The sequence below is a fragment of the Pithys albifrons genome, chromosome 13 (genome assembly GCF_047495875.1).
Source record: "Pithys albifrons albifrons isolate INPA30051 chromosome 13, PitAlb_v1, whole genome shotgun sequence".
In the NCBI taxonomy this organism is placed as follows: Eukaryota; Metazoa; Chordata; class Aves; order Passeriformes; family Thamnophilidae; genus Pithys; species Pithys albifrons.
Genome location: NC_092470.1, coordinates 19,765,835 through 19,780,566, shown reverse-complemented (window position 1 = coordinate 19,780,566; position 14,732 = coordinate 19,765,835). Strand labels below are relative to the sequence as shown.

Here is a 14,732-nt window from a genome sequence, read left to right as displayed (position 1 = left end):
ACACGGCTGAGGGAACCGAGCTGGGCAGCCGGGACACGGCTGAGGGAACTGGGCGGGAGTGAGCCGGGCGGCTGGGCATGGCTGAGGGAGAGGCGGGCCATGTCTGGGGGATAGTCGGAACATTTCTGAGGGAGAGCCGGGATATCTCTGAGGGATAGCCAGAATATCTCGGAGCGATAGTCGAGATATCTCTGAGGGAGAGCCGTAAGGAGCTGAGGGAGCCCCGAGGGGCTGCGGGAAAAGAAACTTGAGCTGAGGGAAGAAGGTGAGGGAACCGCAAAAGGCGGGCTGGGACGGGCTGAGGGAACCGGGAGAGCCCTGAGGGAAAGGCGGGAACGAGCTGAGGGAACTGAAGAGGAGCTGAGGGATGGGCGGGAGGGAGCGTGGGGAACCGGAGCTGCAGCTCAGGGGCGGATCTGAGGGACGGGAGTGGGCTGAGGGAGCCGAGGCCAGGGCTGAGGGAGCCGGGGCCGGCTGAGGGAGCTGGAGCCCGAGGTGAGGGCCAGACGGGAGCGAGCTGAGGGAACCGGGGGTTTGTGACAGGCCGGGTTGGGGCTGAAGGGGACCCCGGGCAGTGCAGGTGCTGAACGCCAGGGCAGCCCCAGCTTGTGTGGGTGGGCGAGCAGAGAGGACAGGTTCCCTTTCGGTGAGGGAAACCTGAGAGATTTTGGGGGGACAGGGGAGAAAATGCTGGAAAAGTGGTTGAGGTGTCCATGGGAGGCAGCTGAGAAGAACCTGCTACACTGTTAGGCTGCAGCGGCAGGAGGGTGGGATGGTTAGATGAAGATACATGTCGGGTTTTCCTGTTTGATTTTAGGTTTCATATTCCAGGGGCAGTGACGTGGGAGTTTGGTATTGGAGGCACTGAAGGGTTGAAGAGGATACAGGGAAGAACAAGAACAAATTGAGGATGCCTTGCTCTGCCCAAGCTCTACTCACACATAAATACATCTATGAACTTCCATGGTCTCTCCTGGCATTTTCCAGGAGAAATTCCAGTCTGTTTCTCATCCCTGACTGTGTGTGATCACCTGCAATGCTCAGGAGGTTGAGGTGGGCATCAGGGCAAGGGGGTGTGAGGGCTGCAGGCAAGCCCTAATGCCAATTAATTTTACAGTAGACACTGAGGGACAATGTTGTCCTTCAAACTTAGGGGAAGATAAAGGCACTGACAGACCAAGTCTAGTCCAAGATGAAACAGAAAAGCAGTGGAAGGTCATGACTCCAGTGCACTCTCTCTGGGCCTGAGTCACTGCTCTGTGAATAATGCTGCAAGTGTGGCATTTGGGGGAGATTATTTTGACTATTAGAACAGCATTCCTACTTTCTCAATAAGTGCCTCCATCATAATAACCTCACTTGAACATAAATACATGCTGTGAGCTATGTGTGTTTGTCCTTAGGGTGGAAAAAGCTGGGAAAGAGCCAAGGTGGTATGTCACTGTATGTTCCTGTTTATTCCACTTCTTGTTTTTCACATGTTTTATAAAATGTGTATCTGCAGTGACTAATACTTCTAAGTAACCAATTGGTGCCAGTAAATGGAAGCACCATCTGTAAGAAGCTGATTTGCAGAAGCCAAGTTCTCAAACATCTGAGGAGGAGGAGGTGTTATAACTTAGTGAGAGACGACCAAAGTGTAGACTTGGGTGTGGAAGTCAGGATGGTTTTAGATGTATTATGTAAGCAGGATGTGAGAGGAAAGGGGAAATGGAGACCAAAATGATGGAGCTCTTGTTCAGTAGGAACAAAGATGAAGTAACCCGTGGTGATAAAAAGGGTGAGAAAAACACAACATTTGGGAGAAAAGACCTTTAATTGAATTTGAAATGTAGTGGGTGCTGAGTGCTGACACAGTGAGGAACACAGACCAGTGTGCTTACTCAGTGACATTCAATGACTGCAATAAAGCGAAGGTTAATTAAAGAAAAGTAGCTGAGATCACTGCTCTCATTTGCTCACTGTTTCACAGAGGAAAATGGAAGACCTTTGGGCCAAGGTCCTGCCTTGCTGGTACTGTCAAGTGGCTGCTTATGTATTTCTAACATGCTGGTCAGAACAGTTTTAACCTCAGTTTCCCCCTTCCTTCCTCTTGTAGAGAGCAAGCTCATGTGGTTGCAAAAGGCAAAGCTGTGTCACTGAAGCCAAAGAGAACCACTGACACTTTAACAACTGAGTTTGTCCCTGGGAGATCAGAGATGAACTTTCCTGCTCATCTGGTAACTGTCTTTATACAGGGCAAGAGGTTTGTGCAGGGACAGCCAAAACTAAGAGCATAACAAGGGCGTGTTTAATTGTTTTTACAACAGAAGTTGCAAAAGTGTTTGAGTATCAGCATTAGAAGGGATCAAATGTTGAAGCAGGAAGGTGGAGGGCCCTGTGGCTGCAGAATGCTGGGACATACATTTCTTCATGCAGTTTTACTTCACAAAGTGCTTTGTAAGGAAAACAAATCATGGTGGCATAGCAAGAAATCAGTACAAATACTATTTTATAAAGCATTCCTCACTTCATACAGTGCTCCTGGAATAACACCAGAGAGTGCTAGAGAAGCTTTTGTTCTAAACGAGCAAGAGACATCTTAAAAGTTCAGTTATGTGTTTGTGCTTCCTGGAATGGGAAGTGTGAGCCTTTCAGGAGCTCTTCCTGCTTGGAAAACCATGTCAGGAGATGCAGCACAGAATGATAATTATCTCATTTATTATTTAAAATTATTTATATAACATTACAAAGAACACTTTAATGTTTTTATTTTAGCGAAAAGAAAAGGATTTTGCATTCGTGGGTTGTTGAGCTTCCGAATTTTTCCCCCGGATTTCAGTTCGTCCTTCGCCCTTCGCGCTTGCAATTCCAGGTCCTGGCGCTGGGAGACGCTATTTAATCGAGTTTGGCTTCACTGGGATCCTTTGGCTTCCCTGCTCGTGTCTAATGGGCTAAAATTCCGCCTTTCAGCTTCCCTGGACAAACTGCTTGGAGTTGCTTACAACATAACTAGACAATTTTCTCCACAAAATAAACTAGAAACTGATGCTGTTCTATAATAATAATAATAAAAAAGAAGGCTTGCAGGTCTCTTCAAGCATGTAAGGAATATGAAACTACAAGATGTTTACAATTATAGGAAGCATAAAAGTAATTTATCACAATACCTGGTATTTACTGTGGTATGCATTGATTTTCTTCCCACCATTCTTTTCCTTCTTGGATACAGTTCAGAATTTTACAGCACTGAAATGCAAAGTTATACACTGTTTTGTTTCACTTATTTTCTGAAACTTTGCATACTTTATGCCAGGATTTTCACTATTTTAGTGATGAGAGATCTCTAATATTATTTAAAGGACAAAAACCTTTATACTGCCATTAGAATGTGAAACTTCCTCTGATCAAGGAGCTTTAGGTTATTTGTAGCTGATAATAATCTGGTGGATTCCAGGATTTCTGCTTTTATAAAATGTGTTTCTATTGGTTATGCTGGAAATTCTGAAAACAGTCTGGATCAAAGGAGAAGGCCACCATGTCAATCTTTTTGTCATCAAAATGCATTTGCTTTGGTCAGAGCCTTTGCCCTACAGTGATGCCCAGGGGTGCCTTGGCCTCCAGCTCAAAGGAGAATTGTGGTTAGAGGTGGGAAGACTTCACAGGTCACCTTTCCCAGCCTCTTCCAAATTGGGATTTCTCCCTGTGGTATATCTAGCTCAGCTTTGGGGTCAGTGCTGCACAGTGTCATTCTAAGGTTTATTTACTTATATACCCCAGTAAATAGGAAACAGAATTGCCAGGGTGACTTTTTTTGCCCCTGCTTTCAAAATAACGAGCAGGAGTTTCTGGGTGAAGCCGATTCCATCTTAGGCTTCTATGACAAGAAATAAAATGGTGTTGACTTGTGGGGGCTCTGCTGTTGTGATTTGCTCTACAACTGAGATATAAAAGGTTTTCCTTGAGAGCTCAGTGATGTATATTGGAACTAAAGGAAAATATATCTTGCTACATTTCTGGGCTGCAGCTGTGCATCTTAGGGGCTTTAAATTTTACTCACTAAAAGCCCTTTGAGCAAAGATTTTATACCTATAACTGCTCTATCCTCTGGCAAATCATATTGCCTGGCAGGGCTGAATAAATAACAGGTTACTCTTTTTCTAAAAAAACTGAGGAAGGAAAAAATGCAAGATTTCAAGATACTTTCTTTTGTCATAATTATTCTCAAGAACTAAGTCTCAGCCAGCAAATAATTCAGGAATACTTAACTTTATGTATAGTATATATTAATACTTTAGCCTATGCAGCCCAATTCTATGTGTAATGATATTATTTGGATTTAATTGCTGTGTATGTGGAAACTGACCAACAGTGAATATTTTTAATTTAGTGTAAAAGTCATAAAATGACATATGTACTGCTAACCACTGCTTGTGCAGTTGGAGGTTTTCATTTGGCAAATGTTCAAGCTTAAAAGGTGTTTTTCATGATTATCCCCCTTATTAAAGCTCATTTGCTATTCATGGAAAGTGAGCACAAAAGGGATGTGAACAGTCAAAGAAACCCATTTAAAAATTCAAATGAATATCCCAGGGAAATGGGTTTCAGTGTTTGCCCAGCTCTGCTGGGACACTGTGCTGCTGAACATCTTCTCAGAGGGTGCCTTTGTCATTGTCCTTAAGGCTTCTGTGACAAATCCTGGAGAGTTCTGTTACGACTTCATATTGTAGTCATTATGCAAAATTTGTTCTTGATATGGTTAAAGTGATTTGTTAGAGTGAGGCAAGGTGAGAATCTGTTCACATGCTTGCTCCTTTTTCAGAGCAGTTAAACACTAATCTGGTGTGACACTGAGTTTAATTGGGGTGGAGTCAAAGCAGCTCAGGTGTTTGGCCCTTGCTGAGATGTTACTCCAACAGCCTGGCTCATCCTGGTCCCAGGGACTCCAGTTACCCCTCTGTGTGCAGGAGAAACACCTGCTGATGGGAGGAGTCTGGATCATCAGCCATGAGAGCAAAAAGCAGTAACTGCTGTTTATTTTCCACTTAGGCTGAGTTATCCCTTTATTCTTCATTTGCTTTCATGGGAGCAGGGTGTGCACTGAAGGTTCTGTTCCCTCCACTGCTTTCATCCTCAAGGTTTAATTGAAGTTAGAGTCAGGTGCTCAATAACTGTTCTGTAAGTACCAAGCAATTGATAAAACTGCCAAAGTGCTGCTTGTTGCCACCTCACAGAATGGTGCAACATCTCCTCTGGTCACCTTTGGATCGTGGTTAGCAGAGGGATGGGGCAGCAGCTGTGGCTGAGGTGCCAGATCCTGCAGCCTGATGCACTCCAGTGTTGTGCTCACTGTCACCCACCCCTCTGTGTGTTGAGTTGAGCAACAGTTGTGGGCAGGAGGGACCTCAGGAGCTCCCCAGACCCTCCTCACTGAGCAGCTGGACTAGGACCATGTCTGCCTGAGTTCTGAATATTTCCAGAGATGGAGACTCCTTGGCCACCCTCACAATAAAACAGTTTTTTCTTAGTTTTAGGCAGAATTTCCTGTTTTTCAGCTTTTGCCTATTGCTGTCCATCCTGTCATTGGGCACCACTGAGAAGAGTCTGGGTCTGTCTTCACTCCCTCTGATGGGATACACATTAAAATATTTTCATGCCTTAATCCCCTATCATGCTGAAGAGTTAACATTATGTGAGCAACCACATAGTTTCTAGGGGTAGATAACTGAAAAATTGTTGCATCATTCAGCTGGAGGTTTTGGAGGTGCATTTACTCATGCAAGCTGAGGTCAAAGGCTGGTGCTTTTCAGAAGAGTCTTGCTTCTCAGCCAAATTTATAACTGCTTCAATTAAAGAAGATCAAATTATTTGCCTGGGGTCACATGGTATCTGAGTGGCTCAGCCAGGATTTGAGCCAAAGATCCATTCTCTTGGTTCATGACCCTTGACTGTAAATAGTAGGTTTAATTCTGGTTTATGAAGATATTAGGAAGGTTTATGTGTTTTATAAGTTTCTGAAAGAGACTGAGCTGCCATTATAAGGAGGAAATAGTCTAATGGGCTAATAAAACCTGAGAAAAAACAAGATACACAAAATATTGTCAGAGGAAGAAATGAACCTTGGACCAGTATTTTGGGTTGCACAATCAGGCAGTCTGTCACCTCTGGCTGTCCCCACGACCTCCAAAGGGAAAATCCACCCTGGATTAAGAGGTTGCCTTTACAGGGCACAGGGAAGAAAGTGGCTGCTGCTGTGCAAGGTCCAAACAGAATCCTTTGGTGTCAAGAGGCTACTCGAGGTTTTCTAAGGTATTATAGCTACAGAGCAGGGATGAGACAGCATTCCAACACATCTTGGAGAGAAAACTGTTCAGTTCTAGAAATGAGGCTACTTTATGTGGCAGATGTGGAACTTTCTGGGGACATGAAGGACATGAGAATGCCAATCAAATACCAAAATGCTCAGTTAATCTAGGGAGAGACTGCCTGATTTTTTGTGCTGATGCTTATTTTAGATATTTCCCCACTCTTTCTCCAGCCCCAGCTCCAGGTTCCAGTGTGCAGTGTGTGGAGGGAGTGCAGAGCCCTGCTGTGAGCAGTGTCCCACACGTTGGATGCAGCTGCAGGTGGGAGAGTTTTCCTGCTGGTGCAGAGTGAAGGCCAAAGAGCAGCCTCAGTTCTGTGGCAGCTCAGTCCTGTATTTGCAGCCAGTGCCATGGATCCTGACAGATATGGCAGCCTAGACCTTTAGAAGCATAGGAGAAGATGGAGGTACAGTCCCTGATTATTTCAGTCTAATATTTTTGCTTAAAATTGAGTTCAGCATGTTATTTTCCAGCTTATCTCACCACCTCTGTCTCTTTTTTTCCTTTTAGTATGTCCCATCCCTTCAGTTTCATTTTTGGAATTTAATATCTCCTGTTGATGATTTCTGTTCCTTATCTCCCCTTGATCCATTTCTGCTTCTCTTTTAGATTCTGTCTCCTTGAGTTTCCAACTAATGTCTCCCCATATGTCAGATTAAAAGAAAAAAGTTTACAGGATGCTGGGCTGTGAAAGGAACCAGGCAATGTTTATGTGGTTGCAGCAGGCTGACCATTAAAGTGACTTTATTTCTACAGCATTTCAGATGCTGGGCTTGACAGTTTCATTTCCAAAACTATTTATACTCACAAAACTTCATAACAGCATTTCCATCATTTCCTTATATGATTTTTTTTGGCCTATATTTTATCAAGTTATCTTCTTCTATTCAGGCCTGATTTCAGACAATAGGAATACAAAGTGGAAAAATCCTTTCTAAAAGAGTCTGTAGCTTTTTATCTATTAAAGCATCTTCCTGTGTCCCAACACATTTTTATCTCAGTCTACTTTTCAGCTTCTCCTGTTGATTTGATCCAATGGAATGACATGCAGGGGAGACTCAGATGAAAGTTCCACCTGAGGAGTGTTTGTGCTCATAGCTGGGGAACCTCACTAAAGCTCCCTTCCTCATTATCCACCAAAGTCCTCTTGCTGTTCCAGATACTAATTCCAGAGGGGGGAATTAATCCTTTGATATGGCCAAGGCCACCTGTAACTTGCTTCACACTGAAAACATAGAGGGAGTAGGTATTTTGCTAAACTATCAGCACTGGACATCACAGCTGGCTGGGTTGGATAAAAGTGATCAATTTTGTTTTCTTGCTTTTCTCAATGTAATGTGGTCCAAGCTTTTATGTATGTAATGTCCCACTTTTTCTTCCTTGCAAGGAAAAAACCCAACCAAGCCACAGTTTGCAGTTTTGGAAAGGAAAGTACAACTAGTATTAAGTATTCTTGAAGTGCATCAGTGTATTAAATTCTGGCACAGTTTGCATAAAGACTTTGTGGATTATCATTCACTGGCCATTTGTAAGACCAAGTTAAACATGTTAGGACTAGCCAGGTGTAACTTGCTCCTTGCTGCAGTAATAAAATCAGTGATTCCCAGGCTTTTTAGTCTGGCAAAGCATTGTCAGCCCTCAGGACCACCAGACCCCTCAGTGCCAGTGGCTGTTGCAAACATAATAAAGACAACACTCATTATGATTTCATAAATCAGTTTTGGAAACCACTAGACATGAGGATGGCTTTGGTTCCCTCCAGTCCTACACTTGTGTGGCTCTGGCCCGTTGCTGTGATCCCAGGGCAATGGGAGGGTAAGTTTGTGATGAAATATGGTCATAGAACAGTCTGAGCTACAGCCCTGAGTACTGTCCCTCTTGCTCAGAGACTCTGCTCGCTCAGGAGGGTCAGCAGGTTGGCTGCTTCCTGTTGAGGAGTTCATTGGCAGGGTGACAGCACTGCCTGCCAAGCACATGCCTTTGTTTCATCTCTGCTGGTTGGGGAGGAAAACTGCCAGGAGACAAAAGAGGCCTTTTATTAACACACTGTGTGTAGTTGGGTTCTCTCCTTAATGCTCAGTGTCGGTGTTACCTGTTGTGGATGTGCACAAATAACTCACACCCAAGCTCAGTTTGCATCCCCTTCCTGCCCTGGCAGTGCAGCAGGAGGGGAGGGGAGCTGTTGATCTTGGCATAACAGGAAAACTCACCAGAATCAGGTAGATTTGACAGCTGTAGTTATGTACTTAAAAGCTGATGCCAATTTTAAGTGCAAGATTGAATGGATTGTAGGAGAGATGAGGAGCTTCCTGAGCTGATTTAAGATGAGTGAAGGTGCTGTAAAAAGGACATATGCAAGGCCCAGGAGAGTCAGAGCAAAGAATTTTGTTAATGTTTATAGGCTTTTGATCAAGTCCTTAAGACAGACTCAAGATTTAAGATGGTTTGACTTTGAAACGAAGGGTCTGGCACAATTACATAATTTCTATTATCCTCCTTTAAACTGGTGTGTGTTATTCATCATGCTGATCAGAACAGGCCTGGCATCACTGTACTATTTCTGGTTTGATCATTGTGATAAACTTAGTAACCTTTTGCAGCCTGTGAAGTCGTACACTTCCTTCAGATCCTTCAGCTGGCTTGTGGAAGTGCTTTTAAAGTTTTAAAGGACAAAATTTATGTTTGTTTTCACCAATTAGGGATTCCCAGGGGGTGATCGTATTCTAAAACTATAGCAATGATTGTGATAAACTTAGTGACCCTTTTCAGCTGCACACTCCTTCATTTAGCTCATAAAAGTGCTTTTTAAGTTTTAAAGGAGAGAATTTATGAGTTTTTTTATTTTTTTATTTCGCCAATTAGAGATTATTAGGGCCTAATGGTACTCTGAAAAAACAGCTTCTAGTACAGCTTCATCTTTGCCTCTTTCAGAGTTTTCCATCCTCTCCATGGGTATGGAATGTGCCTGTTGCTGCCTTCTCCCTGTGACAGAGGGCTATCTGTTTGGTATCCTCAGGATCTGCAGGTTTTAATTAGAATGGATTTATGTTGATTAGAGTTGATGGGATTGAAATGCCATGTAGTTATTAATTTCCTAGTTTTAATTTTGCTACTTAGTCATATGTTACCAAAAATATCTTAGAAATGTGGGGTTTTTTCTCTTGTAAAGTGGCAAACCAGAGGAATAAATGCATTGCAGCACTCTGTAATTTTGGGTATCAACTCCTGGTAGATCCTGACTTAAAATTTTGTGAGTGCCTGTGGATGGATGAAAATGAAAGAAATATTTGCAGCCAAGTTTTCTTGGATTTTTTTGAAAACAGAAACAAAACCTGTGGGAATTTCTGTTAGGATTTGCCTGATTTCTTTTTGCAGTTTAAATGGGAATGACCATAAATCCTTGAAATTCCAAAATCTCAGAATGTCCATTATAATTTTAGTCTCTGTAGCACATGTAGGACAAACCAAAATTCTGGTCAGGAATTAATATTAATCAGCACATGGAATGCTATTTCCATTTTGCAGGTAGGAAAGTGAGGTGTAAAATAATCTGTCCAGTTCAAGAGTCATTACAGTCAATCTAAAGGTGCACCTTCAGATCTCACTGTGACAGGGTGATCTTATGCAGGTGGACTCTCTTTGTAGGCTGCTCATCTCTGCAGAGATGAACAAAAGCAATAACAAAGTTCCCAGAGCAGATAAAAATTCAAATTATCCTCCTGCCAAGAGTCTCCTGCTGAGCCCATTGTGGCTGCAGGGAGGAGCCCCCAGCACAGAGAGACACCAGGGCAGAGGTTTGGACTGGGAACCAGCACTTGGGGTGGTACAGAAAGGGGGGGCAGTGAAGAGAATGTTTCTATTCAGTGTTGGCATTCACCTTGTTCCTTAAACTCCAGGGTAAAAATTCCTGCAGGAATCGATCCTGAAGATAAATTCACATCTTCTTTCAGCTTGTCTCTTCTTTCTGTAATCAAACCCATTCCTCACTGAGTGCAAGAGCAGTGAACTCCAAACTTCTTTTGATGAAAGCATAGCTGAGTGTTCCACAGTGTGTCCAAATAATGCCAAATGCTGCAACAGTACATTTCCTACAGATTTAACTTCTCTCCTTAATATTCTGTGTATCTGGAGACAGCTGCTTAAATTCAATAATTAACTCAATCACAAGTACAGCTGATAATGTTCAAGCTATAAATGCCTGTCTGGTGGTGTAAAGTTGGGAATTGGTCAAATTCCTCCCACAGCCTCGACTCTGCCTCAGGCAGTCCTTGGAGGAATGTCCTGGGGACACACAGGAGCCTGATGGTAAATTGTCCTTTAGCTCTCAAAATCAGAAGGTGAAGATGTGGTTGGAAGCAATCAGTTCCTTGCTTCAGTTGCAGTGTGGGTTTTCTTGACAGAAAAACAAATCTGGTCTTTGCAGCTTTGCACACAGGAATTTTCACAAGAAAGCCACTGCTGCTGTTGACCTGTGTGACACTGCTATTAATTATACATTATAAATGCTGCTTTTCATGTATTTTTTTTCATTGTGAGGGGTCTCTTTGCTTCTTAGTTCATTTGCATAACTCTCATTAACATTAATAAGAATTTAGATGTTGTAAAGTGATTATTAATGTATTTTGATATCATTCTCCCACACTTTAGCAGGGTCATGTGCTCCAAGCAAAGGCAGGATGTCATTCTGGGTGCTGGTGTGTACCTGGGACCCTGATGTGTCCCACACACTGAGGCTCCTCACAGCCAACCACTGATGCTGTGGAGCCTGAGACTGTAACACAGCCAAGCTATTCCACCTGCTCAGGCCCTTCTGAGTCACCAAAACAGCTCATCTTTTTACACAAAGAAAGGTCACAGCTGTCCTGCAGCACGGAATGCCACTCCCCTTGTGTTCCCTTTATAAGGAAAGGAGTAATACCTGGGTACAACTGACTTTCTTTGCTAGTTTTGGTCGTGGGTCAAATTTCTCCCTTCAATAACCAGCTCTAGTTCAGTTGAAGGAGTGCTGTTTCTTCATTTGCATCATTGTTTTCTTCAGCTTTACCAAATCCCTTTTTAATGTTTAAATTTACATGACACTAAACAGAATAACATCATGCCCTGGAGCACTGCAGAAACCACGATGAAGGGAAACAGCAAACACTAAGAATGCTGGTCATACACACATGATGAAGAGCAGAATTTGACCTCATGTAGGTTAAGATGGACATAAACCCTGGTCACTGACCAGCTTTTAACTCATTTTGAGGGCTCTTTATATTATGATTGGGGACAGACTTGAAAGCTGTGCTAGTGGAGCAAACAATTGACATGATTGAACCAGGCCCTAAATGTTTAGTGTCTGTTTGAATTAGATGAACAGTTACATGTAAGGCAAGATTAATATTTTCTGATTATTTTTCCATTACTTGTTCATTAAGAGTACTGAGACAATTTGAGTGAACCTTTGTATTTTGGGAAAAGATAAATTAATGTTGTCCCTGGAGTGGGCCCAAACTCTGAAGGATATCTAAGCTTTTTTGTTCAGATTGTTGTACCCTGTTATACTTCTCCAAACTTGGTAGCTTAGTTAACAATTCTGACATAGAATGAAGTGAAATGCAAGTCCTATGAGTGCAGGACATGCCTTTCTACATGAGAGTAAATTCCTGCAATCATTATTTGGAGAGATCAGGGATAGATTGGGGAACTCAAACAAAACCTGTGCAGCACTGGCTGCAGTTCAGACTGTATTTTCTACCCTGCCTGCAACTAATACATTTGTACTGGATTTGGACACTTTGTTTGGTAGAAGGGAGTCATGCATAAATGAGGCCAACACTATTATTCAGTGTTATTAATGATGTTGTCTACTCTTAGTTTCTCAAAAACTAGAAAACTAATAAATTTTACATATTGGAAAAAATCACAGATAAATCAAACAAATATATAAATTCTTTAAAGTATTTAATATGTGTTAAGAGGACAGAATGATGAATTCAATATTGAAAACCAATATCAAGTTTACAATTATGTCCCATTTATCATCACTGATTGCACAGACAGTGTATTATTGCAGGGAACAGAATGATGCATAAACTAAAACCCTGATTGGTTTGCTAAAAAAACAAGTTAAAATTCATGTTATGTCTGAAAAGCTTTGTTTTTCTTTTTCAAGCACTATTTTCAATAATAATTGCTCATTCAGACACAAATGATGCATATTTAATTTCTTGAGCTTTAATATTAACAGAATAATAATTTCAGAGTGCCGATAACTGAGGCTTCTACAAACAATAACATGATTCAGTTTGCTGATGTTTGCTGAGGCCCAATTGTCCCTATAAGCAAAAAGGACATACAGAAAGTGAAAAAGTGGACAGGAACTAGTTTTGAATTGGACATGTAGAAGCAATCAAAGAAAAGCAGTAAAATGCTCTTGGAAGGTAAATGGACTTTGAAGAGAAAACATGTACAAGTGGCTGGTTTTTACTGAGCACTTCCTCTGCCAGGGTACAATTGTGCCTCCCCACCAATCACCTGCAAAGCTCCAGTGGCTCCAGTGTTGTCAAACCCCATTGTCTGCACTGAAGGACATACCTGCTCACCTTTATGAAAGGCTGCACTTCTTTAAACTCCTGTCACCCCAGCTGAGCTCTGGGAGAGGGAAATGAATTCTTCTCTGGCTCACACTTTATCAGCAGAATTATTAAGCAGTTTTCTGTGCAGAGTCACTCTGGTAATACACTCTTGCTTTTTCCTCTCGCCTTTTTTTCTTGCCTTTTTTTTTTCAAAATCTTTTCTCATTTCCATGTTGGTGCTCAGGTTTCCTGGGGATAACCAGTTATCATTTCACCAAACTGAGGCTGTGCACTCATAACTGAGAGTTATTTTGTCCTTCAGAATTTCAACAACTCATTATGATTTATGAAAGAATCTGGGTAAGCTTGAAGATTCAGCTGGAGTTTACAGAGTTATAACTCAAGGCTATACTCATTGAGTCAACAATAATAGGAAGAAAAAGCCAAACTGTCTTTTTATATCTTTATTTGTAAACTACACATTTTAAAAGCAGAAGCACTGAACTAGAACCAGAGTGCTGCAATCTAGTGCTGTTTGCACTGAATGCCTTCTTAGAAGGGGGTTGCATTTAAATAGAGACCCATAATAAATGAATATTCTAGTAGTCACCTTCAACTGGAGAACACTTCCATAGCCAGACTCATTGGCTTTTACTACCCTCTGCTGTAGACAACCAAACTGCAGAGAATGCCAGAACTTTCCAAGTGAAAATACTGAGCTGGATGGGGATTTTACATGAGCAAGAAGAGCAGGGCTGAATGCTTTGCCTCAAACCTCTGTAAACAGCCATACAACAGTGTAGTATCCCTGGTTTCACTGATGTCCAGGACACTCATGGTTTGACAGGCTACTTTCCAACTTCTTTGGAAAGTTGTCAAGAGAACTCTGACAGATAAAGAAAAAAAAATTAAATTGTAGCAGCAGGCTGGCCTAATAAATTTTCAGCATTTTGTGCATTTCAGAGAGCTTCTTACTGTTTAAAAATTAAAATCAGGGATGCTAAATAGTTCCCTGACTGGAAACTGGTGACAAAACTGAGTTATAAACAATGCCATTGGTACTGAGCAACTGGTGGGCTTAATATTCTTATACAAACAACAAAACCTAATTATCTCTATTTACTCAATAAATCAAGTTCAAATTTGATCTATTCAATTGTATTAAATATTGAAAATAATTTAATAGATAAACACAATTGCTAATTTATTATTGATATTCATTATTAGGATGTTTGTAAAAAATAATTAAAAACAGGTTGGGAAAGAGAGGGATGAATTCACCTCAGGTACCAGGACTGCTGCAGAACCTGCTTAGGTTGCCACAGCCATGGGTAATGAAGAAAAATAGCTTGTGGAGCTGGTGAGGGAGCAGAGCTGGGCTTGGAGAAAGGTGGGGAAGCAGGAGCACTCCAGCAGTGGCTCCAGCACACGTGGAGCCCCCACTGCCCCGCTCTGCTGGGTCAGGTGCAAGGTCTGGGTAGGCTCCGAACCAGGACAGCACAGCAAGGGGAGGGCGGGAACCTGGAGGAGTGTTTTGGGAGGCTGGGAGATGGCAGGGAGTCCCCTATGGAAGCACTGTACCAATTCTGGCCCAAACTATGTCGACTCTGAAATGCTGCCATCATCTGCAGTCGTGTACTGGCACGGGCCCAAGAAACACACGGTGCAGGACAGAGGATTTTGGCAGCCTCACATGGACATAAAAGATTGTACAATGTGGGGACTCATCGCGTGGCTACTGTGACAAAAAAAGTTCTAGTGACCATTTTGGTGTATTATCAAAAAGATATTTGGTCTTATGTTTTTAACATATTGACATGGTGAAAAA

The 14,732-nt window shown here is 42.2% G+C and overlaps 1 protein-coding gene across 12 annotated transcripts in view; it reads left to right on the top strand.

The window, feature by feature from the left end:
• Positions 1-43: 43 nt before the first annotated feature.
• MEGF11 (multiple EGF like domains 11) overlaps positions 44-14,732 on the top strand; it is a 274,889-nt gene continuing 260,200 nt past the window's right edge. For 10 of the 12 annotated variants that reach the window (XM_071568011.1, XM_071568015.1, XM_071568009.1 and 7 more), the window contains exons 1-3: positions 44-265; positions 818-1,053; positions 2,099-2,219. The gene's annotated coding sequence lies outside the window, so the exon portion shown is untranslated. Of the gene's footprint in view, positions 266-817; positions 1,054-2,098; positions 2,220-6,689; positions 6,751-14,732 lie in introns of those variants that run through there. The other 2 variants (XM_071568006.1, XM_071568007.1) reach the window with 2 other exon arrangements.